The sequence below is a fragment of the Mauremys mutica genome, chromosome 6 (assembly GCF_020497125.1).
Source record: "Mauremys mutica isolate MM-2020 ecotype Southern chromosome 6, ASM2049712v1, whole genome shotgun sequence".
NCBI classification, from domain to species: domain Eukaryota; kingdom Metazoa; phylum Chordata; order Testudines; family Geoemydidae; genus Mauremys; species Mauremys mutica.
The window spans coordinates 25,924,374-25,941,325 of record NC_059077.1 but is presented as its reverse complement, the minus strand read 5'-3'; the positions used below and the strand labels follow the sequence as shown (position 1 = coordinate 25,941,325).

At 39.8% G+C, this 16,952-nt stretch overlaps 1 protein-coding gene across 1 annotated transcript in view; it reads left to right on the top strand.

Moving 5' to 3' along the window:
• Window positions 1-227: 227 nt before the first annotated feature.
• LIFR (LIF receptor subunit alpha) overlaps window positions 228-16,952 on the top strand; it is a 79,985-nt gene continuing 63,260 nt past the window's right edge. Inside the window, exon 1 of the mRNA XM_045020509.1 lies at window positions 228-252. The gene's annotated coding sequence lies outside the window, so the exon portion shown is untranslated. The remainder of the gene's footprint in view (window positions 253-16,952) is intronic.

The following is a 16,952-nucleotide window of genomic DNA, read 5'->3' as shown; positions in this document are numbered from 1 at the left end:
GGTCCTGCTGTGTCAACGCCAGCGGCCCGCCCGCAGCTCCAGCGCGCAGGCTCCGCTCGCCTCCATCCCTCGCTCCCTGTGGAGCCGCCGGCCCCCGCAATCCCCTCCCCGCCTTCCTGCCCCGGCTGCAGCGCAGAGCCGGCAGCTGCAGCGGCAGCCGGAGCTGGGCCCCGTGCGCTATGGGGCGCCCCGCGTAGCTGCTGCTCAGGGCTCGCCGCCCGCGGGACCAGGCTGCGGGAGAGGCGCTAGCGGGTGAGTGTCGGCGGAGGGACCGGTTCGGCGGGAGCTCTCCCCAGGCTGACCCCCTCCCCGCCGGCAGCCGTGCGGGTAGCGCCCCGGCCGCCTCCCCCAACACGCAGCGCCGAGCCCCCTCTGCCTGGGCCAGGTCAGAGAAACGTCCCGTTACTCCCTAGGTGGCGGGGGTGGGGCCCCCGGACAGGGAGGTGCCCCCCCCCCGGGGGGAGCGGGCTCCGTGCCACCCCCTGCCACACGCCGTCCCTCCCGATCTCCGGGGAGCCATCGCGTCTGTCAGCGGCGCTGCTGCCTCTGCTCGCAGCCCGGTTAGGTCACTGCCGGTGTCGCTTGGCTCGGAATGGGACACCCCCCCCCGGGTCTGGAGCCGGCGCCTCTCCTGGCCGTCTCCAGTCCTAGGAGGTGGCTGTGTTTACACGCGGGTAAGGGCGGACTCGGCGCTGGCGCTCGCTGATGCAGTTCTGCGTGGGTGGAAACGTGGGAATGCGTTTCTGGCTCTTCTGTGTTGCTGTTCAGTCCCCAACCGTGGGGTGGGCTCCCTGGGCCGGGGGTGATTCTCCGTCGTTTAAGCGGCTTTTTGTTTCAGAATGAAAAATAGTTATCAAATAACTTTACCAAAAAAATCTTTGAACCCCCCCGTGTCGGTTGGTATTGGAGGGTAAATAAATGTCCGTTGTGCCGGGTAAAGGAATGACCTGTTAGGAACTCCATAAACTCGTAATGGTGTCTTAGGATCTATTTATGCTTCTGCTTCCAACCTGAGCGGGAGTTGCATTGAGTTTTGTTTTGTAAACAGCTATTACTTATTCAAGACTGCAGTTGATAGATTGTTTGTGTATTTATTAAATTCTTGAAAGCAAAATGTAAACAAAATTTCTCTTGAGTAAGCAGCATGCAATCCTCCCTTTTTATTTGTTAAATGAGGTTTTTGAGGGAAATTTGGAATATGTATGAATAATTTAGTTCAATTAGTAGTCATATGGGAAATTCTTAGACATGCAGGTGCAATATGACTGATTCTAAAAGGTTGGATTATTTATTCTATGCTGTTTTTTATCAGTACAGGACTACATATCTAGTCCTAGATCTGTGCAGGGACTTTGTGCCTATTTTAATTTTAAGTGCTCAGTGTTTGTAGAATCATGGAGGTATAGGACTGGAAGGGACCTTGATAGGTCATCTAGTCCGGGCCCCTGCATGGAGGCAGGACTAAGTATTATCTAGAGATCATCCCTGACAGGTGTTTATCTAACCTGTCCTTAAAAACCTCCAATGACAGAGATCACACAACCACCCTAGGTAATTTGTTCCAGTGCTTAACTACCCTTACAGTTAAGAAGTTTTTACTAATGTCTAAACTAAATCTCCTTTGCTGCGGTTGAAGCCCATTGCTTCTTGTCCTGGCCTCAGTAGTTAAGGAGAACAGTTTATCACCTTCCTCTTCATAACATTTTTTATGTACTTGAAGACTGTTCTCTTCTCTTCTCTTCAGACTAAACAAACCCATTTTTTTCAATCTTTCTTTGTAGATCATGTTTTCTAGGCGTTTAATCATTTTTGTTGTTCTCCTTTCTTCCATTTGTCCACATCTTTCCTGAAATGTGGTACCCAGAACTGGACACAATACTCCTTTTGAGGCTTTATCAGTGTTGAATAGAGTTTAACAATTACTTCTCATGTCCTGTTTACAACACTCCTGCTAATATATCCCAGAATTATGTTTACTTTTTTTTTTTTGCAACAGCATTACATTGTTGACTCATATTTAGTATATGATTCACTAAAACCCCCAGATCCTTTTCTACAGTACTACTTACTAGGCAATCATCTCTCATTTTGTATTTGTGCAATTGTTTCCTTCCTAACTGTAATACTTTCCATTTGTCCTTATTGAATTTCATCTTATTTATTTCAGCCCATTTCTCCAGTTTGTCATACATATTTCTTTTTTAAAATGCAACACAAAAATGATCTATTTTATAATATTTGAAGTCGCTTAGAAGAGATGAAATTTATAGTGTTGTCACTAAAATTTCTTCAAGTGTAAATAAATTTGACTCAGAACCAACAATATTGTATTATATTTGCTTCCTCTCTCCCTTCTGTGTGAAAGAATTTACAAGTTATAGTGATATATAGGGCTTGATCCTCCTTCTACTGAAGTCAATGATCAACTGCCTGTTAACTTCATTGTAAGTAGGATTGGACCCATGGATAAGTGCTAGTAATTATCTTAGATCAAGTGCCAGAAGCAGCTGTCAGCCTTCATGCCAAGAATTATCATTCCCACTTTTTTACAGAGATTTTCAGATTTAAAAACACTTAAACTTTTTGTACCAGAGTATTACAAAAATAGTGTCATAGACCATAACCAAATTGGACAGGTCCTCATTGCCCCCTGAAGGTAGGCTGATTACTTCAAAGACAAACCTGCCTAATGTCTCATGTTAAAGTCCATATGGTTACCAAGCTTAAGTAAAGTAATCTTGATTGTGTCTGTCATTCCAGTTGGAAGTCTGTTCTTCCTCTTCACTTTTCTGCAAAATAATACCTCATTTGAGTTCTTGTTATAGTTCTCTCAAACCTTACAACCCTTAGTTCTGGCCTATTGAATGACCTTAAACAGATCATCAGACTTAGCTGGTTTAGTACCTCAGAGGTAACTTAAATGTTAAGTCCTGTCACCTCTCAGCCATTTTCTATCAAGATTTAACAATTCTAATTGAACCAGTTTTTCATGTTGTTATAATTTATATAGGACCATAAGTATGCATGGGTTTTTTTACTAGAAGATAAAGAAAATTCCTGCCCCAAGGATCTTACAGTGTAAGCCATTATCCTGCAAACAGGATACGCTTGTGCTTATCTTTACTACCTTGGATTTCAATGGGACTGCTCACAGTAGAAAAGTTAAGTATACAGGTCTGTCTCATCTTATGCGGGGGTTCCGTTCCGCGGTTAGCGCGTAAAGCGAAAACCACGTATAGTCAAAATTACATTGAGTTGAATGGCGGGCAGAATCGCCCGCACTACAGAAACAGTATTTAAATTGTTATTTTTCTCTTTTTTTGTTTTGTTTTTGCCAACCACGTAAAGCTGAAATCATGCATGTTAAATGCGCGTAAGATGCAACAGACCTGTATGTATAAGGGTTTGCAGGATCAGGACCTAGTGTAGACCAAGAACAGGAGAGATGGTGGAGGCTGGGGAAAGAGCAGTAAATGTAAGGAGTGGGTCTATGAAATTTTACTATGTCTGAATACTGTTGTCAACAGCCTGCTTGGTGAAGACCCTGGCAAACTACATTCAGCTAACTCTGATTATTTAGATAGAAATATTGCTGTTGGGGGAGTATAGTTTTTGTGCAGAGATCAGATCATTTGTGTTAGTTGCACTGCTTGTTTCTTGTTGTTTACATAGGTCTCTTGTAAATCCCTCCTTATCACCATTTAAACTTTTCATAGTCTTTGATAGATCACCTTTGATAAATCTCCGCTGTATTATCTCCAGTTTTTAACAGTATCTTTAATCAGATATAGTGACCTGAACTGGACAGCATGGCTCATAGAAAATATTGTACCCAATCCCTTTGCAGATGCACAAGGAAAAGGAGAGACTTCCCCACTCATCCTTTGGTCCTCCAGGCAGGGACAGAGCATAAGGAAGCCACACTGCTAGCCTCTTTAAATGGTGTGGAACCATGACCAGCCAGCTGTGGTCTGGAGTGGGGATTCTCTTTGCAAGAGATATGTAGATACTTATGGATAAACTTGCATATTTATGGTCATAAAGCCACTGCTACAGTGACTTTAACCCAGCAATTAAGGGTTCTGAATATTTTTAAGGGTTTGTTGTAGAATGGGAACTGCTGCAATAAGGTCAGATCTGTTTTCAGACAGTGCATGGTTTACACATATTATAAGATATTTTTGTGCCTCAGTAAGGCTGTCTGAATATGTAAATCTCCATATACACTTTTAGAACATTATATGATTCTGTAATTCTATCAGTAACAGTCCTGTTAGAGCATTAACTTGTTTTATTGCAGAAATGACTAATGTAATGTTGTTTCATGCCCATTTAATAGGGTTTGTATAAAAACAAGATAGTAAACTTTCCATGTGAAATGTCCAGTTAAAAATAGACCAGTGGCTCAATAGATAGGCTTTTTTTGGTAGTGGGTCAAGTTCATAAAATGGTAGTCTTATTTTTTTAAACACACATTTTATACTGGCTCTGTGGTGTAGAATTAATGTATTGCAAAGTCAGTGCAACTGGATTAGATTTTCATACAGATGACTCAGTAGATGATGTGGTTTTTTTTTCCCGTTCCATTTATATTATTTGTATTACATCCCCTCAAAAGTTGGAGAACCTTTTTATTTATGTATTAATTTGGAATAGGAATGCTGATTTGTATGGCAAATGTAGCCACTCCTTTCTGTGTAGTTCTAAAGCATGTTGGGGCATATTTGTCTTTGTTTTCCTCCAACAATCTTCTTATATACATTCCTATTAATAAAAGAAATCTACCTTGAAATAAGCTATGATCCTTTCTTGTGTGTGCTAACTGTTGCTATCATTAATTGAAGGAAGAATGGAGGGAACAGGAAGCTGCTTAAAACCATGCAAAAGCATTTAAATTGACATAAATTAGGCAAACTGTTTTATACTAAAATCTCACATTGGAGTCTTGAAGTATGAAGTATTTAAGTACAGTGGACTTCAGAGGAATACAATTATGCAAATGAGGTTGAAAACTCATTGCTCAAAACTACAGTGATATAACTTACCTAGATAGGTAGAACTAGGTGGGGAGTGGACCATCTCTATGTTCTGTATTTGTACAGTGCCTACTGCAGTCCTGGTCCATAACTAGGGCTCCTAAGTATAAGTAGTACCTGGGTAGAACTAGGCCTTCTGATTTGATACATTGATATGGGAGCATTGATTTGTCTCTCTTTTTGCACATGCTACCTGTTTGGCCATTGATTTTTGCTGTGCATTATGTAGAATGACTCTGAAGTGTGGGTAGTGGTGCAACGAGACAACAAAAATGAATAAAAAAGTGTCTGACTTGTGGCCCAAAAGGTTTTAGTTGCCTCTCTCACAGTCCAGCAGCTGTCACTGCTAGACTGAGAGAGGCAGGTGAAAAAATTCCAGTTTAAATGATGGAGCTGCATTTGGAATGCTGCTGCTCCTGTTGTTTTTATTACTGCTTGTATTGCAGTAGTGACTAAAAGGACCCAGTTGGCTCAGGGACCTCTTCTGTTAGGCGCTCTGCAAACACAAAGACCTTACAGTCTATTTAATGTTGAAATTACTCTTCTACTTTTCTGTTTGTAGGCCAGCAGTCACATTTCAGGCTTTCACTGCCTGATTCAAAATTGTCCCCAGGAGGGATTTCCCATTAGGCCCCATAAAGACTAGGAACCCTGTAAGTTTCTGTTTGTGAAGTTTCCTCTTGTTTATCATTGTCTTCCCTCCCTATGGAGCACATGGAAGATTCAGACCCCTGAACTTACAGATCACTGAAATTCAGCCTGTATTTCAGGGGAAATGCAAGAATTCACGTTTTTGGCAGTGATTCCATGGTTGCTTCATTTCAGTCTCCCAGATCAACCACTACCTCTGGAATCCTCCTTAGTAGGGAGGATTCTACTGCATGGGAAGGAGGGAGCTGGGGGCTGGTCTAATTTAAAACTGACTCCTGTGAGTAGGAACTTAAGTCAGAGAATCTCTATGGGTTTGGGGATGTAAGATGCCTGAAGAGTGCCTGTCCCCCAACCCTCCTCTTCTAGTCACACTGCAGAACTATTATCCAGGTGAGGTCAAGAGGGAATGTTGCAGCAGAGACAGCTCTCCCTTCCTCCAAAGGCTGGGATCTGCTTGTGATTTGGATGTGGTTCTCGCCAAGGAGGGATGGGAGGCATAAATTAGGCTCCATTTATAAAATGCATCTCATGGGAGCAGGGAGAACACTGTAGCTATGCCCTACTCCTCCCTCTCTCTACGCTGTAAAATTTGCCTCGAAAGAGAGTCCCCACCACATTCAAATGAAAACTAAGTGGTTCGCCAAAGAAGTTCTGTGATTTTGGTGCTGGGAGTGATTGGGACCAGGACTGTGCATGTCTCACTTGGCGAAATTGTGTGCATTTTGCATCTTAAGAGAGGACTGACACACTTTGAATTCGGGATTCTGTTTCCCCTACAAAAGGTGCTAATACTTTATCAGCACCAAACGATGCAGAGCTTCATTCCCAGCTATAGGGAGTCTGAAGGTGCCACTCTTTAGATAACTAAAGGAGGGTTTCAGCTACATTGTGTGTTCGGTATTAGGGCAGGTCTACACTAGAAACTTGTGCTAGTACAGTAATATTGGTTAGGGGAGTGTATGTATGTGTAGCTTTTGTTTGTTTTTTTAAATGGCATTTCTCTACTGGCAAATGCCCTAGAAGCACTTGCACTGGCAAGAAAAGTGCTTTTGCCAGTATAGCTTGTTTCGTTTAGGGAAGTGGTATAAACTATTCCAACCTGCATCTATGCTAGGAGTGATCTATATCTATATTGGTGTAGATTCGCCTTTAGAACCTGTAGTGTGTTCTTACGGTATTACATAAATGATAAATGTTTGTGTTAATTTCTGGATTGTAAACATTTGTTTGAGGAACTTCAGTATCTTTAATCTACATAACTCATTTTTGTTAACACTTCACCAATTATCTGGTGACGTTAGCTAAAGCTTGGGTAACTGGGCATACTACAGGGGTAGTAACTGGGTGAAATTCTGTGATTTGTGATATTCAGGAAGTCAGAATAGATTTTACGCTGTGGCTTTAAAATGTCTGCATATGGACTTATAAAATAATGCTTGAATAATAATTGCTCTTAATACAGCAGAGCAGAAGTATTGCTTATGTCTAATGAAATTTAGAAGAAAATTATGTTGCCCAGTATTATCTGGGCTTCTTCTAACTGTGCTGCTCAAAGGTGGATGGGAATTACAAGCATCCTTTTTTCAGAGGAAATCACCCAAACTGATATTTTCATATTATTTCTGGTTTTGGAGCAGCTTCAGAGCTTGTGATGAAAAAGATAGACATTTAATCTTTGAGGTTTTAGAACCACTCGAGCTAGAACAAAGGAGAGAAGCTTTTAATGTTTTAGTCCGTGAGAGACTTTAATAGTGGCACCAAGAAAACTTCTAGTCAGGGTTTATTTGCAGGTTTTGATGCAGCACCTTTTGTCTGTCATCAGGTGTCTACTTGTCCTCCCTTTCCCCTGACCACAGGGGAAAAAATAGAGCTATAGAGAATCCTTGGCACATAAGGCTCTAGGCATATAAATTCATCTGCTTGAAGCAGATGAATTATTAATATTGCATGAGATCCCAATATAGAACAATATTCTCACATCATCCATATTACAGATGGTTGTCTGTTGTCTTTTGCAGTGAAATGATAGGACCTGTTCATAAGAAGATCTGTTTGACCAAATGCTGTCTCACAGGTCATATCAGAGGATCATTTCTCTTAGACATCAGCTTTATAACAAATTTGGGACCCTATGCTACAAACCTTTGTTCAAAGATTTGCTGGATTGGCTCCTTCCATGCTGCCTTTTGTAGGCCCTTTTATTCCTAGGTTAATAGATTGTTTGTTTTTTAAGGCAAGAAGGGACCTGTTGGATCATCTAGTCTGACCTTCAGCACGACACAGCCTACAGAACTTGACCCAGTAATTTCTCCATCAAGCCTATCGTTTCTGGGTGACCATATCTTTTAGAAAGATTTATAGTCTTTAAGTGATGAGGAATCTGCTACATCGCTAGGTCAGCTGGTCCAAGAGTTAATCACCTTCCCTGTTTACAAAATTGCACCTTATTTTAAAGCCAGATTTGTCTAGCTTCAGTTTCCAGCCATTGGATTGTTATGCCCTCTGTCTGCTAGGGTAAAGAACTCTTATGACCCTTTGACCGCACTCCTGTCCCTGTTCTTTTATTAGTTGTCCCCCAAAATTAGTGGGTTTCTGAGGCCCTGTGGATCCTCCCCTTAGGCTGGGGGGGGGGATCCTTTAGCATTGGGCGGGCCGCCCGCCCAGTTTCCTGGAAACCCAATAGATACTATCAGAAATCTTCTCTCCATGTGAGTACTTGCAAATGATCAACAAGTCACATTAAGCTTCTAATGGATGAACTAAATAGGTGGAGCTTCTTGTAGTCTCTTGCAGTAAGGCATGGTATCCAGACTGGGCCACTCTTGTAGTTCTTCATTTGTCATGCCCACTTTTAGGAGAGTATGCTTGATTATGCAAGAGAATGGACTCAGTGATTATTTAAACAATTTCTGTCACTAACTTCTATGATAGTATTTGTAAATTTTACTTTTATTCTCTTGAATTATGTTACCTCACAGTACCATGTTGTTACTATAAGGAATATAATATTTTTAAGACCAGGGGCCTTATGTAATAAAATTGATACAGCTTTGGGCTATGCTTGTTCTTTGTTTTATAAAACCAGCTGTTGGGGGAAGGGTTGTATGTGTGTTTTTAGACCGCTAAGGATATTGAGTGTAAATGGCCTATATTAGAAAATTGCTGATTGAAAACATGATTAGATTTAATTATTGATATTATATGCACATTAATAGTATTACTGTATTTCTTTTCTGTGTAGTTCATCTTTGGAAACTTGTGAAGTAGAAATTCTATTATTTTAGGGTTTTAATTATTTTGTTGATGACTTCAAACAAATAGTGGAAGCTGGGAGAAAAAGGATGCAGTAAGTTCTGATTTACTATAGGTTGTTGTAATGGGAGTCAATAAAGGGACAATGTCAACTTTAAAATAACTTTGAACTTTTAAAAAATTGTTTTTTGAAGTATTACGTCTGCTGTAGTTCCCCTGTGGTTTTAGAAATGCATTTTCCTATTTTTCCATTTTTTCCCTTCAGTTTGTGTATGCAGAACCCATTCAAGCAGGGAGAACTGATTTAGACCCTAACCCTGCAAAATACATATGCACACAACTAAGTATTTGCATTATTGGAACCTAAATATTATATGCAAAGTGCTGTCAGGTAAGCTGATTCTCCCCTCTCTCCCCCATTCTTCCAGTTACAATAAATGCTTCTTGTAACTAGTATCAGAGGGGTAGCCGTGTTAGTCTGGATCTGTAAAAGCAGCAAAGAATCCTGTGGCACCTTATAGACTAACAGACGTTTTGCAGCATGAGCTTTCGTGGGTGAATACCCACTTCGTCGGATGCAAGTAGTGGAAATTTCCAGGGGCAGGTATATATATGCAAGCAAGAAGCAAGCTAGAGATAACGAGGTTAGTTCAATCAGGGAGGATGAGGCCCTGTTCTAGCAACTAACCTCGTTATCTCTAGCTTGCTTCTTGCTTGCATATATATACCTGCCCCCGGAAATTTCCACTACTTGCATCCGACGAAGTGGGTATTCACCCACGAAAGGTCATGCTGCAAAACGTCTGTTAGTCTATAAAGTGCCACAGGATTCTTTGCTGTTCTTGTAACTAGGGTGATCAGATGTCCCAATTTTATAGGGACAGTCCCGATATTTGGGGCTTTGTCTTTATAAGCGCCTATTACACCCTCACCCCCATCCCGATTTTTCACACTTGCTGTCTGGTCACCCTACTTGTAACAGTTATTAACAAAAAAAATAGTAGAAGTGATTTTTGTGTTGAAAATATCCATTTTAGCACGGTACTATATTAATGTTAATGTGTGCTGCTTTGTTCTCTGAATTCTGTGGAAACAACAATTTTTTTTCTTTTTTTGTTCTTTCATTGTTAGCACACACTGTGGAAGTACCCACATAGAAAACTTGACTGCTGAGTTTATACAAAAAATAAGGTTTTGAGGTTTAGTTGCTTACCCTGTGATTTAATGTTTATTGAGATTATTCAATATTTCATGCTATATTAGGGATTTATCCTGCAAATACTTAGTGTAAAATTTACTGCTGCAAGTGGTCTCCTGAAAATAATGGAGTGTAATCATGGTACTCAGCACAGTGTTTGCAGGATCAGTTTCTCAGTGGTTATATGAAACAAAAGGCCACCATCCCCTTTTATGCATACTTATACGCAGGTGTGTGTTTGTAGTGTTTTGTTTGTAAACCGATGTCTCTTAACAACTGAAGTTGGTCCACTAAGAGATATTACCTTGTCTCTCGAATATCCTGGGACCAGAATTTCTACAACAACTCCACATATTAAAAAAAAAAAACCACCCCATACACCTTTTTCCTTACCCCCTACAGGCTTTAAATTTTGCTCTTAATGCTTTAGCACACAATCTTGCCTTGACAGAATTTAGGTGTGAGCCTTCCATCCTAGGAGTATGCAAAATTGGCCCTGGTCTACAATGCAAAAACTTGTAAGCATGTATTTATTAATCTGAGCAAAGTTACTCGCATGCTTATATTTGCAAGATTGGGACGAGGGTGCATGACTGTATGTGTGTGGCAGGGGTGGGGTTACTTACAATATTTATATAAGATCAGCTGTAGCATATTTGCAGAACAGCATGCCAAGGCTGGTTAGACACTTTCATCTTTTCAATAACTGGCACATATGATCTTTGATTATTCCATTTGAAAACCATTTATAGTGGTTTCCAGGCTTGCTGTAAACGCGTTCCAATTACTGGCAATGCTAATTAATTTCCTTTGAAGTTGAGTTTGCAGTCCAAAATACTGTGTATGGAAAGTCTTCTAGTGATTTTTTTTTTTAAATACATTCTTACTTTTTTTGGAAGCCCCAAAGGTAAAATGTGTTGTTGTTTTTTTTTCTTGCTGGTTGCTTACTATAAAAAATAAATCTGAGTTACTTGAAAACAAAGTATATTTAATGTCCTGTGTCAGGTACCGGGGGAAAAGTTGAGGGATGGGAAATCCACATCCATACCAGAAGTGCAAAGAGCAAATGTTTGCAAGTAAAACAATTTTTGTTTATGTCTCTGTTGTTCTCTAAACGTATATTGTACGGTGAATCTACTGAGAAGGTTTGATAACCTGATTTTCTGATACATGTTATATTGCCACCACATGCTCTATATCATACTATCAGCAGTCTTATGTATTCATGTAATAATTGAAATAAATCTTGCATGTGTAATGACTGCAAGGATCCTAGGGGAAGATCTTCAATATGTAAGGTTATAGAACTGAAATAACACTCTTTACTGACTGACTTTACTTTAATAACCTTGAAAGCCTGTTATTTCAGTGTTACTGGGTTTTAAATGTTAAATGTTACTCTTGCTTTCCGGTGAGCTATCGAGAATATTTTTGCTGAACAAGAACATTTCATACACAAAGTCAATTGTGACTTGTTAAAATGTTACACTGTGAAATTCAAACTACTTGTGTTACCTATGTCTGAACTTAGAAAAGTGAGATAAGAGCATCCTTGGCCTTGTGAGAGTGTGTCACTATGTCTCTGTCTGAATTCTGTGAAATACACACTGAAGAAAAAAATCTCTATAGAGATGGCTTATAATTAGGGCTGTGAGTCTTTCACGGAAGTCACGGATTCCATGACTTTCTGGGACCTCCAGGACTTCTGCAGTGGCTGGTGTGACTGACTTGCTGGCCCCAGGCAGCTGGTGCCAGGTGCTGCCCCAGAGCAATGGTCTGGGAGCAGCGGTGGGGCTTCAAATACCCCCCCCCCCCCGGACTATGCAGCAGTGGTGCTATGCCGGAACGCCCCCCTCTCCCTCCCTCCCCAAGCAGCAGCAGCAGCAGCATCTGCAGGATGTCCCCCGCCCCAGAGCACCTAAGTTTTAGTTAGGGGTATTTATATAGTACAAGTCATAGACAGGTCATGGGCTGTGACTTTTTGTTTATTGCCCGTGACCTGTCCGTGACTTTTACTAAAAATGCCATGACTAAATCATAGCTTTACTTATAATAAATACTTTGTTTAAAATAACGGTGTAATGTCTGGATTGAGTTCACTGTACCGTAAAAGAATCAAATAATTGTGTATGAATATTGTATAAATAGACTAAACACCCACCAAGGGGTTTTATATTAAATAAATAATACACAGAATAGTGGGTAGTGGTTATGCAATATCCATTTAGCTGTGAATGTCTAAGACATTTTTATGGAATGACAGTAGTTTACGAGAATTAAATTGATTTCTTAGTAATCAGGGGAACAAGATATTCCTGAAACTACAGATCCATACTTTCTGATGAATTACTGTTGTGTTAGTATTTCTTGTGTCTTAAAACGTTACTTATCATGTAGTATTTCAGCTCTTGACACCTGCCTACAGTGTGTCAGTTTCTTTAACTTCAGTAAATTAATCTAACTAGACAACCATTCTGTTCAGGTGATTATGGACGATGTAACTAGGCATGGATAACTCGCAGTGCACTATTGTCATCAACCACTGTGGACTTTTTTTTTCTCCCACAGCATTGCAAAGTGACTGACACTCACTGTGTGTGCATGAGGGAGGAGGGAAGACGGAGCTGGCCAAGGAATGAGATTTACTATTCTGGGTGGACTGACTTAAATCACTATTCTTAATCGTGATTTAAATTGGCAAGCAGGAAACCTTGATATAAATGATTATTTAATGAAAATTGGAATTTAATAAAAAATGCACAAAACCAGCATTTTAAAATTTAAATAACACTGCCTGATGTGTTAGATATGTATTTTTTTCTCGTTTATTAAAACATGTTTTTCATTTAAAATTGGTTTATTAAATAAAGGAAGTATTATTTATAATCACCGTGTCCTTGACGATTTTAGAACTAGTAGCTCTCATCCTCTCTGAACTAGTTCTCATCTGTAGATGGGAAGTGTATACTCAAAAAAGCAAACATAATGTTGGGAATCATTAAGAAAGGGATAGATAATGAGATGAAAATATCATATTGCCTCTATATAAATCCATGGTACGTCCTGCTTCTTTTTCAACTGCTAATCCATTTCTCAACTTTGAATGAACTAATCACTGAACTGAAATAGTTGAATAAATGGAAATGAAGAAAATATTCTCTCTGTATATGCATAGGAGGTTTCTGCGGTCAAAAGCTGTTCTTGCACTTCAGCAAATTCTGATTCCAGATACACAGCCAGTGACTTCCACCAGGTTAGTGGTCTGACTTAAAAATGGCAGTAGAAAACATGTACTGCTTGAATATTACTTTTTAATTCAGATTATTTTAATAGATTATACTAAATTTAGGCTTTAAAGGTTGTCCTAATTTCAAATAGTTTATTTTTAAAAGAAAAATGTATTTAAATACAAAAATAGATTTTTTTTAAAAAATCAATTTTTATCCACTCTGCTGTTAATTTAAAAGAATAGAGTGAAAGAAAAAAACAGGAATTTGTCATGTATAATTTAAACATAGAATGTTTTAAATGATTTGGAGCATGTTCTTTCTTACTGTCCCTTTGTACAGCACCCTGCAAAATGAGGCCCCCACTGCAATACAAAGAATAAATATTAATTCTGCTAGTTTTGCCTATGAGCAAGTTAAATATAGAAATACATACCATGATTCCAGAAGTGTGAGCTTAGCCTTCATAAGACTCCAGTATTGCAAATACTAGGCAATTGCTTAACTTTACTATTATGAGTAGCTCCATTGATTACTATATTGGAGGCAGAAAAAGCGGGTTTTGTTTTATAATTGTCAAACACATTTTTTCATTTCAAGTAATTTATTGATGGGTTATTTTGGCTGCCATACGATGAATAAAGAAGTGCAGAAAAGTTTAAATTAGATTCTGTTCTTTAAATTTAAATATTCAGAATGTCAGATATTGTCTTCTGTTTTGTGGGGTCACTTCACAGATGAGGACTCAGGAAGTTTCCAGTCCACATTTGAGTTAAACAAACACCATTGCTTAAAACACTGTGAATAATAATCACATCCCCTCTGTTATCAGGTTTAATTTCTGAAGTCTGTCATAAACCTGCCAGTTCTCTAGTTGGCCATAGGGTCGCCAAAGGTGAGCAACACCTGAATTTCTAATATGAAATTTTTTTATTGCCGGCAGGAGGAGTGGAAAGGAAAGAGAAACGAACCACATTGCAGGCCATGGTTATGTCATAAAGCTGGTCCTCAGAAGAGCATGTTGACATTTGTATTTGATTTGGTAATTTTTAATACTTAATGGGGGTTTTTGAAATCTATGTATGGATGTCTTTATTGTTCTAAAATTAAACTTTTTTTGAATTGCCAAAAGAAAAAAACAAGGGGGTATTCATAGGCCCTCAGCTCACCCCAGAAGTTTGAGATGGGAGCGCTCATAAGACTAGTGTTGCTATATGGCATTTAATCTCAGATCCTTACACCGGAAAGGGTGATTTGCTCTAGACCTGGCTCACTGCAAGTACAGCAGCCTTCTCCTGGCCCACTCGAGCCTCAGTATTATTGAAGAAGAAGCAGTCTGCAGAGGCGCAAAGTGGACTGCATTTCACGTGTCCACAAGAAGTTGCAAATTGGATTTGCTTTTCTCTTCTAATGTTTCCCTTGGGAGGAGGATTTTCTTAAGTGGAGGTCTTTGTGTGAAATCCAAAGTTGTGGGTTTATTTTTTGTTTTCTAAAGGAGTAATTCCAAGTTTGTGATCTCTGTTTAGCTTGGGGCTTCCTTCCTGTCATTATTAGTACCACTCACAACGTAATACACTACTTCCTCAGTACTGGGCTAGCAGATGATTAATGAGGGAGAAAGACTTCTTACCTGCTAGTTTCTCTTCACTTATAACTCCTCCCCTAGTCTGGACTGATTTGTAAAATTATCATCATAGATGCACCTTTTTCCATTGGAGATTAGTCTGGGAGTCATGAGATATAGTTGATATGCTTAACTTCTTTGTTTACCGCTCATTACTCAGTAGCCAATGTTAGGCTTGTTCAGAGATTTGGAAATAGTTATTCTGTGGGAACCAGAGAAGTGTGACGATTCCAGATGACTGTTGGTAGTTGGGGACACTGGGGGAGACTCAAGCTCCAGATGGAAAGATGAGTTAATGAAGAAAAATATGTATAGAAAAATTATTTCTTGATAATTTATTATTGTATTACTATAATATAAAGATTGTGCATCTCCATGTGAGACACTACTGTCTATGTCAGAATAGAAAATCAAATTCTCCAATAATCTTATGTTTAATTATAGAAGCATCACTGATCAGTTTTTCACTTTGCATTTCAGAAGGCTTATTTTAAAAAACATGCTGCTTTTTGATATTCAAGTGTTCTCCTTTTTAGCAGTTCAATTACGTGCTTTATTGGAAACACTTCACTCGTATTAAAAGTTGTCGGTTCTTTAGTGTATGATTCCAATTTCAGATCATTGTCCTTTGTATTAGATAAGTAGCTGGAATTGCAACAGTAACTGTCAGTGGACCTACAACATACTGCCTGTATCCCATCATAAAACTAAATAGGCTGTTCTGTTTTGGCAAGAAGAGCAAAGGCCATGAAGCACAAAATAGTTTGATATTTTTGCTTATAAACAGTGTAAGAAAAATTGAGAATATTTCATTAAATAAGGTTTTTATGTTCAAGCAGCCTTTTTTTATCTAGGCTAATTTAAGTGGCCATACTGGGACAGACCAATGGTTCCTTTATCCCAATATCCTATACTCTGACAGTGGCCAGTGCCACATGCTTCAGAGGGAATGAACAGAACAGGGCAATTATTGAGTAATCAATCCACTGTCATCCACTCCCAGATTCTGGCAGTTGAAGGTTTAGGGACACTCAGAGCATGGGGTGACTTCCGTGACCATCTTGGCTAACAGCCATTGATGGACCTATTCTCTATGACCTTATATATATATATATTTTTTAACCCGCTTATACTTTTTGCCTTCCCAATATCCCATGGCAATGAGTTCTACAGATTAACTCAGAGTTCTGTGATGAAGTATTTCCTTATGTTTGTTTTTAAACCTGCTGTCTATTAATTTCATTGGGTGACCCTGATTCTTGTGTTATGTGATGGGGTAAATTCCCTATTCACTTTCTCCATGTGATTTTATAGACCTTGATCATATCCTGTGTTATCTCTTTTCTAAGATTAACATCCCCAATTTTTATTCTCTCCTCATATGGGAGCTGTTCCGTACTCCTAATCACTTTGTTGCCTTTCTCTGTATCTTTTCCAATTGTAACGTATTGTTTGCGGAATGAAGCGACCGGAACTGCACACAGTATTCAAGGTGTGGGCATGCTGTTGATGTATATAGAGGCACTGTTATATGATCTATCTTTATTGTCTTTCCCTTTCAAAATATACAAAATAGAAAAGGGTACAAAATATATCGGAAGGACAGAACAGGTTGTGCTGGTGGGGGATTGGCATTATATGTGAAAGAAAGTGTAGAGGGCGGGGAACAGGGGGGTTGAATGGGGGTAGGAGTCCCGGGGGGCAGTCAGGAAGGAGAGAGGGGGTTGGATGGGGTGGTGGGAGGCAGTCAGGGGCAGGGGTCCTGGGGGGGCATCAGGGAGCAAGAAGCAGGGGGCGTTGGATAGGGGGCTTGGGCCGGACCATCCCTGGATGTTTGGGGAGGCACAGCCTTCCCTAACCAGCCATCCATACAATTTTGGAAACCCGATGTGGTCCTCAGGCCAAAAGGTTTGGCTGCCCCTGTCCTAAGTGGAGCACAGGATCTGGTCCAAGAGGTGAATATA